The sequence below is a fragment of the Peromyscus maniculatus genome, chromosome 13 (genome assembly GCF_049852395.1).
Source record: "Peromyscus maniculatus bairdii isolate BWxNUB_F1_BW_parent chromosome 13, HU_Pman_BW_mat_3.1, whole genome shotgun sequence".
Classification (NCBI taxonomy): Eukaryota; Metazoa; Chordata; class Mammalia; order Rodentia; family Cricetidae; genus Peromyscus; species Peromyscus maniculatus.
Genome location: NC_134864.1, coordinates 48,075,709 through 48,089,886, shown reverse-complemented (window position 1 = coordinate 48,089,886; position 14,178 = coordinate 48,075,709). Strand labels below are relative to the sequence as shown.

Sequence of the window (14,178 nt, the reverse complement as noted above, 5' to 3'; positions counted from 1 at the left end):
TTATATGTATGCTTTCAGAGCTGTCCATTTACTAGTAGTATCCAATTGGTGTGCTTTTCCCTGGGGAAGACTTTTTTTTCCAATCTCAGTATTTCTTAGTTGTCTATAGTTCTTTATCTAGGGTTAACTCAGAAGAAGATAAATATGGAAAGAAGGAGGTTGGTAAAGTAACTATAAAGATGTGTGGAAAAAGTCATAAATCATACTATTAACTATCTACCTAAAATACCTATAACATACATAAGTTGGTTTATGAAATACACATACATAGTTTAATAGAAGTTTCCCATCTGAGCTAACAATTCTCCCCTCAAGGGCAGTAGACTATCTGACAAATTCCCCAACACCAGTTACAAAAAGGCCTCTTGTGTGTTATTTGTAGGGTTGTCTAAGAAAATCCCCAAATATTATAGGCTATTGTTATTACCTTTGGTTGCTCCCTGGAGGTAGAGAGTAATTTCCTATTGCTGAATATACCATGCTCTTTGGGCACAGGTCCCATTGGACCAGAGCTTGGTCTGGTGTATTATTGAGAATAGTAGGTCCTTTGGTGTTAGTGAGATTAACTCGAGAGTTTAGATGCAAAATGATCACACAAAACTTCCACAGAGCTAGTATTTTTCAGATATTTGTCTTGTTAATTCAAAGAATGAAAATCGTGTGCTACAAAGGATGAGTTTTAGACATAAATATTTTATGATAGAGTTTTCAAACAAGACAAAAGGCAGAGTTCTCATATAGCAGATATGGGTTCCCTGGGAATGGTATATCATGGAAGGGTCACTGCCTTGAACTTAATAAGGCTTTACTGGATTGGAGGCAGGGTACAGTGAACTGTTCAGTCCAGTACCCATTCACAAGGTGTCCAGGTGCCTCTTAATTTCAGTCATGTCCTCATGTATGGCTCCCAGGTAAGTGATGATCATTTAGGGGTAAAGAGATTGTGTGAAGGGCACCTGTTTCTGGCATCCCTGGCCTCTGGCCCACATACAATCAGAGACATTTTAGCTTAAATACTTTTGGTATTTTTTTTTTTTTGACAATGGCAAGGTAAAGCTGCAGAAAGGAACCAATGACATAGGCAACTTTCAGTCAAGGAAAAGAGAAACTGTTCACTCTTGGGGTCCTCTGTCATAAACTACAGAGATAATTATTATCTCCTATTCTCATCAAAAGAAGGTTAGTATGAAGACAAAGGTGGTAGTTACAAGTTCTCCTCCAAGATCCTTGACTTTACTACCTTGTGTAGTTGGCTAGTGTCTGGAGCCAGGTATGATTTTCTTCTTTTTGGGTGGGTCTTAAGTCCAATTAGAGAGCTTTTGGTTACTACCAAGGTATTGCATGCCATTATTGCATCCTTGGGTTATTATGCCATGTTGTTCATTACTGTTGTTTGTAGGTATCATAGCTGGTTAGTACTGTTGCTTACTTTGCTCCCTTGGAAGAGTGCACGGCACTACTAGCATCATGAAATCTAATACTCAGGGGAAGGTATTCAGGTCGGTTCCAACTCAGGGTCCTTTGGACCCTACATCTGAAGTGCATGTCAATAGGTACTTATCTTCTACCTCTGGAGTCAACCAGGGCATTTAGCAATAGCCTTTAGTGTTTTGGAAGTCTCTGGAATAATCCTGACCAACAACTCAAAAGAAGACTTCTGATGCCTGGTGTTGGAGGTTTTTGTTAAATGGTCTTTAGCTCTTGAAGAGAGTGCTGTCAGCCCAAATGAGAATTTTTCTTTTAAACTAAATATGTATAATTATATACAGACTTACATGTTTTATAGGGTTTTTTAGGCATAGTTAATAATATGATTCCTTATGACTTTTTCAGACGTTCTTACTATTATTTTACCCTCCTCTTTCCTTCTTATTTATTTATCACCCTTTCTCTCCCCAATTAGGACCTCCCCCCTTTACAAAGAACAGAGTTAGTTAAGAAAACCACAGCCAATCAAAATGCAGAGGTGTGGTGCCTAGTGACAATGGATATGTCTACATAACAACTCCAGCACTTAAGGCTCAGGGAACATTGTGGAAGAGTGGGCAGAAAGATTGTAAGATCCAGAGGACCAGGGACTTTGCTGTGAGATTATGTCTTCTAGTGATGTTAAATGGTTCACCCATAAAGCCTGTGCAACATGGCTGCCTAAACATGACCTAAACAAAGACAACACCAATAATCATGCTAAAGTGGATGAAGAAAAGACTGAGGCCTCAAACCTACACAAAGAACAACAGGCAACTCAGGAAATCTGAGAGCAAAAGTAATGCATCATCAGAAACAAATTGATAAAATGTCAGCATTATTTAAAATGCATCATGTTAGGCAGGAAAGGAGGAGGGAGGGGGAAATTGGATTGGTATGTAAAATGAAAACAAAACTATTTTACATACATACATATATATATATGAAAAACTAAAATGCATCATATGCTTGTATGGCTTAATATTTTAATCCTATATATGTATTCATTTTCAATTTAATTACCATGAAAACTAATATATATATTTCACAGATAGAAGTGGTCTCAAATAGTCTTTCCCAGGGAAGATCACAACAATTGGTTATCCAATACCAAATGGTCATCCCTGAAAACATCCATACAGGTAACATTACACAAACTAATCAGGGTGGTATTTGGGACTATGCATGTACATACATGTACATATATGCATTCAGCAATTAATGTAAAAAGAGGCCATAAATTTAAAAGAGAGCAAGGAGGGTTTATGAGAAGGTTTGGAGGGAGTAAAGGGAAGAGGAAAAATGGTGTAATTATATAATAATCTCAAAAAATGAAAGAAATACTAGAAAAAGAAAGATAGGCTCAACTACCAAATGGACAAAGGCAGTTGGAGCTTTACAGGCAAAAATGAAGAAGTGAATCTCGAGGATACACCAAGAGCAAGAGATTCTTATTAAGTTTTCTTAATTGAGTTGAGTAAACATCAGATGTGGGACAGGAGGAGTGGATGCAGCATGGGTGACAGTCAGATATGCAAGATTGGGGAATTCTCTCTAAAGTGACTGATGCTCAGTTTATAAGGACAGAGTTAACATCAAGGACTGGCTCAGAAGGGGCTCAGAGAAAACCCTAAAGTTTAGTCAATATGACAGTATATGTTTCCATGTTCTTGTGGATGAAAAGAATGAACTATGGTGTCCTGGTGTTCTTGTCTAGATGAAACTCCACCCTACCATCTCAGGTAGCTTTAATTACCTCCCTGAAAGGCTGCATCTCCAGTTCACATTGGAGGTGAGGATTTCAATGTAAAAATACTGACCTGGATGTGATTCAGTCCAAGATACAAAGTAATACATCATGAGAGACAAAATGATGATATGTCTGCATTATTTGAAGTGCACTGTGTGTGCATACGGCTTAATATTTTGAACCTTCATATGTATTTCTTTTTAATTCAATTTCTATGAAAACTAATGCATATACTTCAGATACTAGTGGTCTCTAAGAATGAAATCAAATGGGGAAAACATATGGGGCAGAGGCTTCTTTTGGGTTCAAGGAGCTTTAATTAACAATGTATCTTATTGTACAACACTATTCCTGAAAAAGCATGGACAAACATCTACTCACTTCAAATAGAGAACCAAAGACTTGCCAAAGTTAACTTGTTAAACCAAAAAGTTTATTAGGATTACTTAGAGAAGTGTGGGTGACTTACAGGAACATGGACACCCTAAGGGAACTTCATCACCAACAGTCCATCCCACTATGGGTAAAGGGTGATGACCCATGAAGAAGTGGAACCCTGAACTTAACTGAATGACTTGCAAAAAACTCAACAGGGCAAGAGGTATCTTCTCCTTAGCTGTCTTTACTGCTTATATCGCCCTGGAGAGAGAGGGGGGCTTTGTAAATCTTTTAAATTTCATGGACTTCCTGAAACCTGTGAGTTATTTCCTCAGTTGTTTGTTTGTTTATGTGCATATGTGTGTTGGGGAGGGGGTATCATATGTGAGTGAAGGGCTTATGAAGACCAGAAGATGGTGTTCAATATCATGAAGCTACTGTAGCATGAATCTTAAAAGTTCTGATTAATAAAATCAAATCTGAGCCAGGTATTGGGGTGAAATGCTGGATGGTCAGAGAGACAGAACAAGCCACAGCTAACCTCCCCTGGCCAACTTCTCAGCTGGTCTTGTTTCCTCAGACTGGAAGCTTCTGTGTCCTCATATCCGAATGGCTCTCAGCTGAACTGTGCTGCTAGAACCCTGAAAGCTTAACCAGCCAATTGCTTAACCAGCCAAATGCCTAACCAGCCAAATACCTAACCAGGCCAAATGCTTCTAGTTTCTGGTCCTCATGCCTTATATACCTTTCTGCTTTCTACCACCACTCCCTGGGATTAAAGGCGTGATGAGTCACCATGCCTGTCTGTATACTTGAACACATGGATTTCTGCCTCTGAAATGCTAGGATTAAAGGCGTGTGCTACCACTGCCTATCCTTTATGTTTAATATTGTGGCTGCTCTGTCTCTGACCCCAGATAAGTTTATCAGCATGCATAATATTTGAGGGAATACAATACCACAAGCAACAGTTGTAGATGGTTGTTAGTCACTCAACTTGGGTGCTAGACAATGAACTTAAGTCCCATTCAAGAGCTGTTCAGCTCTACTTTGTGAGTCTTAATGGCCCTCATTTTAGAACATCATGACTCTTAGTGTGTAGTCAGAAGTTTTCCTGTGTCCTGCCCAGCCTGGGGTCAGAACAAATCTCTCCCACTCGCATCCTGCAGCCACTTGGCCCCAAATAAACACACAGAGGCTTATATTATTTACAAACATATGGCCTATGGCTCAAGCATTTTGCTAACTAGCCCTTATAACTAAACTCAGCCCATTTCTATTAATCTATATGTTGCAATGTGTTCTGTGGCTTTACCTGTGTGCCATTACATGTTGCCCCCTTGATGGTAGGATAGCATCACTCTGCCTTCTTCTTTCTTTTCCTGTCTATCTGCTTGAATTTCCACCTGCCTCTAAGCTGCCTTGCCATAGGCTAATGCAGCTTTATTCATCAACCAATCAGAGCAACACATATTCACAGCATACAGAAAGATATACCATAGCACTCCTCCTTTTCTGTCTAATCAAAAAGGAAGGTTTTAACTTTAACATAGTAAAATTAGATATAATGGAACAGTTATCAAACAAGAATTACAGTAACAGTATCTAGTCTATTTATATGAGGGCATTTCAATGAAGGATGGGATGTTTTGATTTGGAGGATATTCATATACAACAGCTGGTACTAATGAAATAAAAAATAAGTGTAATAGGAGTTTCTATAACCAAACCATAATGAATAGATACATTCTATTTATCCTGGAGATTATTGGAGAATATTCTTAGAGAAATCAGCTTCAGTTGGAAAACCTAGAAAAGGAAGGGGGGAAAAGAGAAGGGAGAGAGAAAGGGGAGTGAGAAAATGAGTAGCAGAGACAGGAAAAACACTTAACTGAAAATAAGGAAGAAGAGGGACTTTACTGAAGATGACAGATGTATAAAGATGGAAGGAAGGGGGCAATTAGTAGATCTACAAAAGAGCTAGCCTGAGATGTGATGAATTTGACAGTAGATACTTGCAATAAAGTTGAAGAAGGCAGATGTGATTATGTACAGAAGCCTCTGAAGCTCACCTAGGTTGTATCCTTTGAAAGAGGAGCTGTCATGATGAGAGCAAAATCTTCAGATAGGAACCTGACCTGGTAAGTCTTATGGTTACATGTGATCTGCTTCACTTCTTTAAGCCTCTTCCCAATTTCTCCTTATAACACAGAATGCTGTCTATTTTCCTTAATTTTATGTTTTTTAAAAGGTTAGGGGTATTGTCTATTACCAAAAGGATAAAGGTGTCAAGTATTATTGAGGATGTGAAAAAAAAGGGGGGGGGGATTCTTTAGCACTGTTGGTAGGGATATAAACTAGTGCAGCCATTATGGAAAACAATGTAGAGGATTCTTAAAAAAAAAAAAATAGAAACTGTCCTATGGCCCAACTCTAGCACTACCAAATATATAACAAAAGGAGATGAAAGCAGTCCACTGAAGAGTCTCACTGATGTGTCTATTGCAGGACTGTATGCAACAGTCAAGATATAAAATCCACCTATGTCCATCAGAGGATGAATAAAGGAACTAAAATATACATACACAATGGAATTCTCTCTACGCATAAAAATGAGATTCCATTCTTTTTGACAACATGGATAAACCTGAGGAATGTTATGTTAAAGAAAATGAAGCCAGATTGAAAAAAAAATGATCTTACTCAGAATCTAAAACTGTAGATCTCATGGAAGCATTGTAGAGAGCTGTTGTGGTGATATATTGTGTACTCCAATAAAGCTTCTCTGGGGATCAGAGGACAGAGCCAACTACTAAATTAGACATAGAGGTCAGGCAGTGGTGGCACACACCTTTAATCTTATCACCCAGTAGGGAGAGGTCCATCTGGATCTCTGTGAGTTCAAGGCCACACCAGGCTACACGAGAGAAACAGATCCAGGTAGTAGTGACACATGCTCTTAATCCCAGGAAGTAATATGGCAGGACACAGAAAGGTATATAAGTGTGAGGAAACAGGAACTCGCTCTCTTGAGGCTCAGGATTTCATAGAGGTAAGAATGTGGCTGGCTTGTTCTGTTTCTCTAATTTTTCAGCTTTCACCCCAGTATCTTGCTCCAGTTTTTTTTTTTTTTAATTAATAAGACCTTTTAACATTCATGTTACAAGATGTGATTACAAGGGACTAGGGTGATAGCAGGGAAGGTACTGAGACCTTGAAAAAATGACCACAAAATTTTAGTTAGATAGGAGAGAAGAGTTCAAGGATTTATTGAGCAACATGCTAAGTTTAGTTAACAATAATGTATTATATGCCAAAAAAGAAAAAACCCTGAGTAGATGCTTCATTTAGCCGCTTAACAATATATATTTCAGTTATTTGTTATATATATATATATATATATATATATATATATTTATATATCATAATTTATCTTTAAAAACAATAAATAAAATAAAATATCTGATACCCATATGAAAATTAGAAACAAATGAACAGATGGCTTTCTTTCAAGTAAAGAAGTGTTATATTTCTTCAGATATATTCCTAATGCTAGGCAGAAAATTGCAATGAAGTATAGAAATAAGCAAATTACTTACATGTGTGCCTCATTTCTGCTCAAGGTACTTTATATCACAATATCAATTCGCATTATATTGTACACACACACACACACACACACACACACACACACACACACACACACAGTCCAACTCTGATTCTGTTAGCCATTTAGGGAATTTATAGGTTTTTAAGTTTACTTTATGGAGTGTTATCATTGCATACCAACCCTTTACAGGAATAGAGGGCACTGACAGTAACTACTGGACCATCATGATGCTTCATTAGCTCTGGGAAATGAGATGTCTACTGCTCAAAGTATCCTCAACTGCTCGCTTATAAGGAGAGCCATGTTCTGCCCACTCAATTGTGAGAAGGTGGTGACGTGTATATTCTTTTCCTCACTGAAATACTGGAACCTGTGCTCCACTCCCCAGATACCTTCTTGACCTTCTTGCGTACTTTCAAAAGCCTGTGGGTCACAAGAAAAAAAAGTGTAGCCAGATATCTTGGTCAGTGCATGAAAAAGGAGTAACTGGAAGATTTCTCTATCCATCAGAGTTTGTGTGAACTGAATATAAACCTTAATTCTATAAACCCTCAGAGAGTCAAGATGAGCTTTCCCCACTAATCCAATCCTTGATACTTTACCTTGTACAATATTATGTCGAGATACTTTGAACAAATGTAAAGCACCTCTCCTAAGGCAGCTTAACACAGCTTTAGATGTAGCCTCCAGAGTCAGGTTTGAGGATAAAATGACACAGTGCTTATTAGCCACTGTGTCCTGATTCTCTGCTCAGATGAGGACCGGATGCTTTGTGAATAGGATTTTGTTAACAGTTCTTATTTCTTCCAAGTATATATTTGATATATATTCTGTTTGAAATAAACATAATCTTTGAAAAACAACTTTCACAGTAACCCCAAGAGAGATATTCTCAACCGTCGATGACTTTGGTTCAGCATACTTTCTTGTATTTACAAATATATAGATAATAAGTGATTTTAAGCATATTAGGGAGTATAATGGTTTACTAGCTTGTTAAACTGCATGACAACGTTGACAGCTGCTTGTCTATTTAAAAACTACTCGATATACTAGAGTTTTCCCCTAGTAGATCAGCAGTCCAGTCCTCAGTAGCTAAAATCTTTAGATTTTTGACAGGTACATTGAGTTTCATGAACTGTTGAAAACCACATAAGAAAGAAGATTGATAAATGGGTGGGAAACAGTGCTGTTGTTCATTTGGAGCTGACAGAATAGTCTAATGCCAGCGATTGTAATTACAACAAGTTTTCAGCACCCACACTTCATTCTCCAGCAACTTCAACCACCTCTGTTTTGCTTTTTTGAGAAAGTTCATCAAAACAGAAAATTAAATAACTAAATGACACTTACAGCAGAATGTGTTTTGAAGGTAAATGAGGAGAACAACCTAGTTCAACAGGGAAGATTTTATTATGAGACACATCTTTGAGGAAAATCTCACCTTGGCATTACTGTTTCACAATAATCTAATTTCTCATTCTGATTTCAATGTTATACATGACATACATTCAAACATTAATAAGCCTGAAGACGTGGCTGAACTGGGTCAGTGTTTATCCCAAAAGCTTGTGGAGCTGAGTTCAATCCCAAGCACCATGTAAGAAGACAGGCATATGAGTCACTCTTCTTTTGATGGGATAAAATAGGCAACGTAATGAAGAAAGGGGTTTATTTTTTTTTCTGATGGAAAAATTAAATCCATTATGGCAAGGAAGGTTTAGCAACAAGTAAAGAAGGCATAGTATCAGCGGCCTGAAGCTGAATGATCCCAACATTTTCATCTACTCACAGGAAGCAAATATATATACAAATACATATTATAGTCTCCATATATATGAAGAGAGAAGGAGGAGGAGGAGAAGAAGAACAAGAAGAAGAAAAGAAGAAGAAGAAAGAGAAGCGGGATTAGTCTATAAACGCTCATTGCCTACCCCAGGGCCCTTCCTCCAGCAAGGCTTCCTAAAGTTTCCATAATCTCCACAAACAGTACTATCAGCTGGGATCTAAGTGTTCAAATTTGTATAGGGGCATTTATCATCCAAACTACACCACTAGGTGTGTCAATACAAGAGGATCCTTAGGGCTTTCTGTCAGCAAGTCTTGCTCAATCAGTGAGCACCAGATTTAGTGAAAGACCCTGTTTTAAAAACAAAAATGTGCTGGGCGGTGGTGGCGCACGCCTTTAATCCCAGCACTCGGGAGGCAGAGCCAGGCGGATCTCTGTGAGTTCAAGGCCAGCCTGGGCTACCAAGTGAGTTCCAGGAAAGGCGCAAAGCTACACAGAGAAACCCTGTCTCGAAAAACCAAACCAAAAAAAAAAAAAAAAAAAAAAAAAAAAAAAAAAAAAAATGTACTCCAGAGCAATGCAGAAAGGCATGTGGACCACTAGCCACCATGCTCTTGTGTACACATGGACAGACTCATGTGTATGTATATGAACCCTCCAGACATGCATGCTCTCGTGTCTGTGACATGCAAAGTAACAGAAGCAAATACAGCAGAAACAACGGTGCACAAAAGAGGCAGAGCTGCGGCAGAGTCGATTTCAGTCTGTCCGAGAAGCTGAATATCCCGAACAGTCGATGCTCTCAGTATTTCTAGTCCGAAAGCTGCCGTCGGTGGAATTGCACGTCTTGGAAGAACCACAAGCTGGAGATGAAGTCCTAAAGTCACTCTCCTGTGCCTGTTAAGACCTGGTTTGCCGTGAAGGCTTAGCCACTTTCTAAGTGCATTCCTGGAATGGACACTTCAGCTATCTTGGCCTGTTTTCCCATCTATAAACTGGGGATATAATAACCAAAGGGAGATGGTGAAGAATGAATTAATTCATATGTATGAAGCCCTCCAAACACTGGCAAATGAGAGTCGACAAGTGCCTGCTAGTATTGGTGTACATTCCACCCTATGGATGTATCTGATGTTAAAACTGACAAATATCCATGACAAAAGTTGTGTTAATTTTATCCTTTGACTGTGGTATAAAAGCTGACAGTTGTATCTGTAGGAGACTAACTGAAAATTGGCCATTCAATTTGATGTCCCTTATGGAATAGTTCATAAGTTGCTTTTTAAAAATAAATCCCAGTGGCATTTACATACCTCACAGGAAATGAAGTCTATAAAAAAAGAGGGGGCAGTCATTTTCTTTTGTGTAATAAAACGCCAACACAAGTGAAAATTATAAATACAGAGTATTATTTTCATGACTGGGGGCACTGAGTTTCCCAATCATCCCTTCTTCACCCTTTGACCAATAATTACCCATTTCTTTTGGGATAAAGTTGTCCCTTTATATGTTTAGAACTGAAATTTTATTTTCATGTGTAACTGCTGAGTTCAGTTTTGGAAGGACTAGGAGGATAGCCTTTGCCGAGGCTAATGTTGCTGATATTGTGAATGTGCCGTTTTCTGTTTGCTGTTGCAACAACGCAGGGGCCCAAATGGTAAACAATGTGAGCTTGTGTCCCTCGGACCTGCTTAGCTCTGGCATTGCAGCATGAAAGCAGCCCTTGTCCACCTGGAAATGAATGGGAATGGCTAGGTACCAGCAACACTGCGCTTGGGACAAGAGATAGCAGGAGGATGCAGCTGTCCCCTGAACTGCAATGTGCTGAACTTTGCTCTGGAGATTTCTTTTTGTCTCCTTGTTACAAGAGTAAAAGACAGGCATGCGCGTGCACACACACACACTCACTCATATTATGTACTTTAACATTTACACACATGTATGTGTTCTTATTAGAAAGTAAGGGCAACATACAAAAATAGCACTTTCAGACATTAAAAAATCTTGAATTTAAAGATAAAAAGTATGATATTTTGTTTAACACTCATATGGTAAAGACTAGAAGGCCCTCTTATCTGAACAGTGTCCTGAGCTTTGTGCTACCTTTTTGTTGTTGTTGTTGTTGTTGTTGATGATGATGATGATGATGTTTTTGTTGTTCTAAAACCAATCAAGAGGCTGGGAATGGTGCTGTACTCCTTTAATCCCAGCACTCTGGAGGCAGAAGTAGGCACATCTGATTTGAGACCAGCCCCTACATAGTGAATTCTAGGAAAGCCAGGCAGCCAGGGCTATATAGAGGGAGCCTATTTAAAAAAGAAAAACAAACTAAAACAAACAGAACTTAAACCAATTAGAAATTTTCATTTGCTTATAATTCAATTTTTAAGTGATCTTAAGTTATTATACATACTTCTCTGCATGAATTTCTCCTTCCAGAGAGTCTGTCATAGATGGAATGGTAGATGAAAGATGGATAGATAGATAGATAGATAGATAGATAGATAGATAGATAGATAGATAGATAGATGTGCAAGAATGTTTGCTAAAATCTTTGCACACAGCTTTCATCAATCAGGATATTTCTTGAAAGGAATAAAAAACTACGTGCAAAATTTCAGCAATCATTCTTGCTAAAATAATTACTAAATTATTACAAGGAATGGGAAATTCTGCCATATGTCTTTTTGGCTGTGAAACTTTCGTTATGGTTATTTAGATGTTAAGTATCCATCATACTTGAAGTTACTCACTGTGAGTGTTCACAGATCAAATGAGCAAATATAAAAGAAACAACAAATGCAATCAGTATTTGTTGCTTTGAGTCAAAGTCTTATCTCCTCCGCTATTTATGTGAATTTATTGTTTAAAGATCCAGAAAATGGCTGGGTTCATATGTCAAAGGTAGAACATTCATCTAACATGCCTAAGTCCCTATCTCTGATCTCTAGCATCATATTTTAAACAAAAAATTCCCGACTAGACAAAAGAAGAACCAGTCCATCCATATTTTCTGTTTGAATTTCCTTCTGGATTCTAAAGACATGTAGAGGCTATCCATTAAGGTCCCGAATTTTTTAACAATAACATATCATCGTTCTTGACAATTGGATGGGGTGTATCTATTGGGATGAACATACATCAGTCCTGGTGGAAATGCATAAACATGTGGCTTTAGAAACCCAGTCTGGAAAAGCTGGATTTGACCAGGGATTTACACACTGTGGGTTTTTGTAGTCTTGCCACAGATGAGGGTGGCTGCACCTGGACAGCTTGTAAGACAGAAAACAAGCCTGGTGCCTTCCAGTAACTGTTTATTTCCAGGAACCACTTCAATGGGAAGTATTCCATATGATGCTCAGTGGCATTTTTCAGCAGAATTGCTAATCCAGAGTGACTTTCAGGTTTTGGAATGTCAAAGCAAATTTAGTACTCTATGGAGAATATTTAATTAATTGTTAAAAAAAAATCTCTCTCCATCCTGTGCTTCATAAAATCAATGCAGACTGGGCTAGAGGCCCAGTCTTTTTTAAAGCTTGCTGGATATAATTAACAATTATGACTATATTATTTGGGGGAGATTATATAATCTGCTATTTATTAGCTGAGAACAATTTAAAAATTCTACTCGTCCTTGGATGTTACTCTTAAGAAGCATTAAGATGTAAAAAGGTAGGGAAAGCATTCAGCAGGTCACCAATGCTAAGCAAATGAGGAGCAGACCTTAGGAAATCCATCCTGCAGTCTCACTGTTACCCAAATTCAAAAGAGAAAGCTTTGAGTTGTTTCACGTTGACATGGTTGCCATGTGTGGGTCAGAAATTAATTCATACATTTTTCTCTGCATTCTTCTTTTTCTTTTTTTCTGACAGAAAGAAGCCAGAACATACTATCAGTCCTTTGAGAACACAACAAATATCACTACTTCACAACTTCCTTGAAGAGGTAAGATCGCGTCCTCTCTACCACGAAAGAGTGACCCACTCTCATGAAAAACGCTTCACTTCTTTGCTAACCATAGTTTTGTTTTTTTAAGTTTTAATTGAATGCCAGTTTATTTTTTAAGGAAAAAGCATTTTGAATTTTACAGCTAATAGGCTTGGAACTATAAATTATCACCTCACATGAAGCTCTTCACAGTTGATGGCTTTTGGCAGGGTGGAGGTTGGGAAGTAGTCTTCTTTCAGGGCTGGCCACCGGGAGTCTGACCATGCTCCAGTGAAGACACAAGGGTGGAGAATGGACCTGGGAGGACTGAGAGGGATCGGGGTGCATTATATGAACTTTCCAAATAATCAATAAAAATATTGTTAGAAGATCACTTCATAGGTTTTAGACTGACTAAATGAAAAGATCTTGCTTTGAAATGAGTGTTGAACCAAGCCCCTCTTTCCTGCTGTTTTGCGTGTGCCTTTATGTAAAGTAATGCACTTATTCCCTTCCGTCGGCTCTGTGAGGTAGCTAACAGATGATGTCCACTTTACAGATTAGGGGCCTGAGACAAAGCTCACCCAAACCATGCACATGGGAAAAGGAACCCCAAAGCTGTGCACATGGGAGAAAGATAACCCCAGCCACAGTAGTAACCTGGGGATAGCTGCTTGAGAAAGAAATACCCAAGAATTAGATTCTCCTATGTTTGCATAAATTCCATCTGGATTTATATAAGAAAACAAGTAACATTTACTGAAAACGCAGTCAATGCACAGCAGGCACACTCTTACTGTATATGTGCACCTGTCCCATATCCAACAATCGCATGAATGAATAAATGAGCACTTTAGCTCAGTTTGCAAATAGAAACTATGTTTTCTTTTACTTGGCACCTTGTAACTAGAAACTTCATAATAAAAGCAGAATAAAACTATTCAGAGATTGCCAAGGAGTGACCTCTCATTCCAGAAAATGCATTTTAATTTTAACTTGTTTTTTATTAAAGGTGTTGAATATATTATTGATAATTGGCCACGGAGTGTTTATTTTATGGCTCTCATAAATTCTTTATTTTTGAGTGAAAAAAAAACTGTAATCATGTTTTCATTGCAAAAAGACTCAACATGATTGTAAATACCTAAGCATCTACCATACAGATCAAACAGCCTCACTTATGGCTATCTTAAGCTCTTTTCTGAATAGACCACCACAGGAGGAAAAGACACTTCGCTTTCTTCTCATGCTCCTGCT

The 14,178-nt window shown here is 38.2% G+C and overlaps 1 protein-coding gene across 32 annotated transcripts in view; it reads left to right on the top strand.

Moving 5' to 3' along the window:
- Window positions 1-14,178, top strand: part of Map2 (microtubule associated protein 2) — a 280,850-nt gene that overhangs the window by 171,032 nt on the left and 95,640 nt on the right. For all 32 annotated transcript variants that reach the window (XM_076550219.1, XM_076550221.1, XM_076550225.1 and 29 more), the window contains one exon: window positions 12,867-12,939. The gene's annotated coding sequence lies outside the window, so the exon portion shown is untranslated. The remainder of the gene's footprint in view (window positions 1-12,866; window positions 12,940-14,178) is intronic.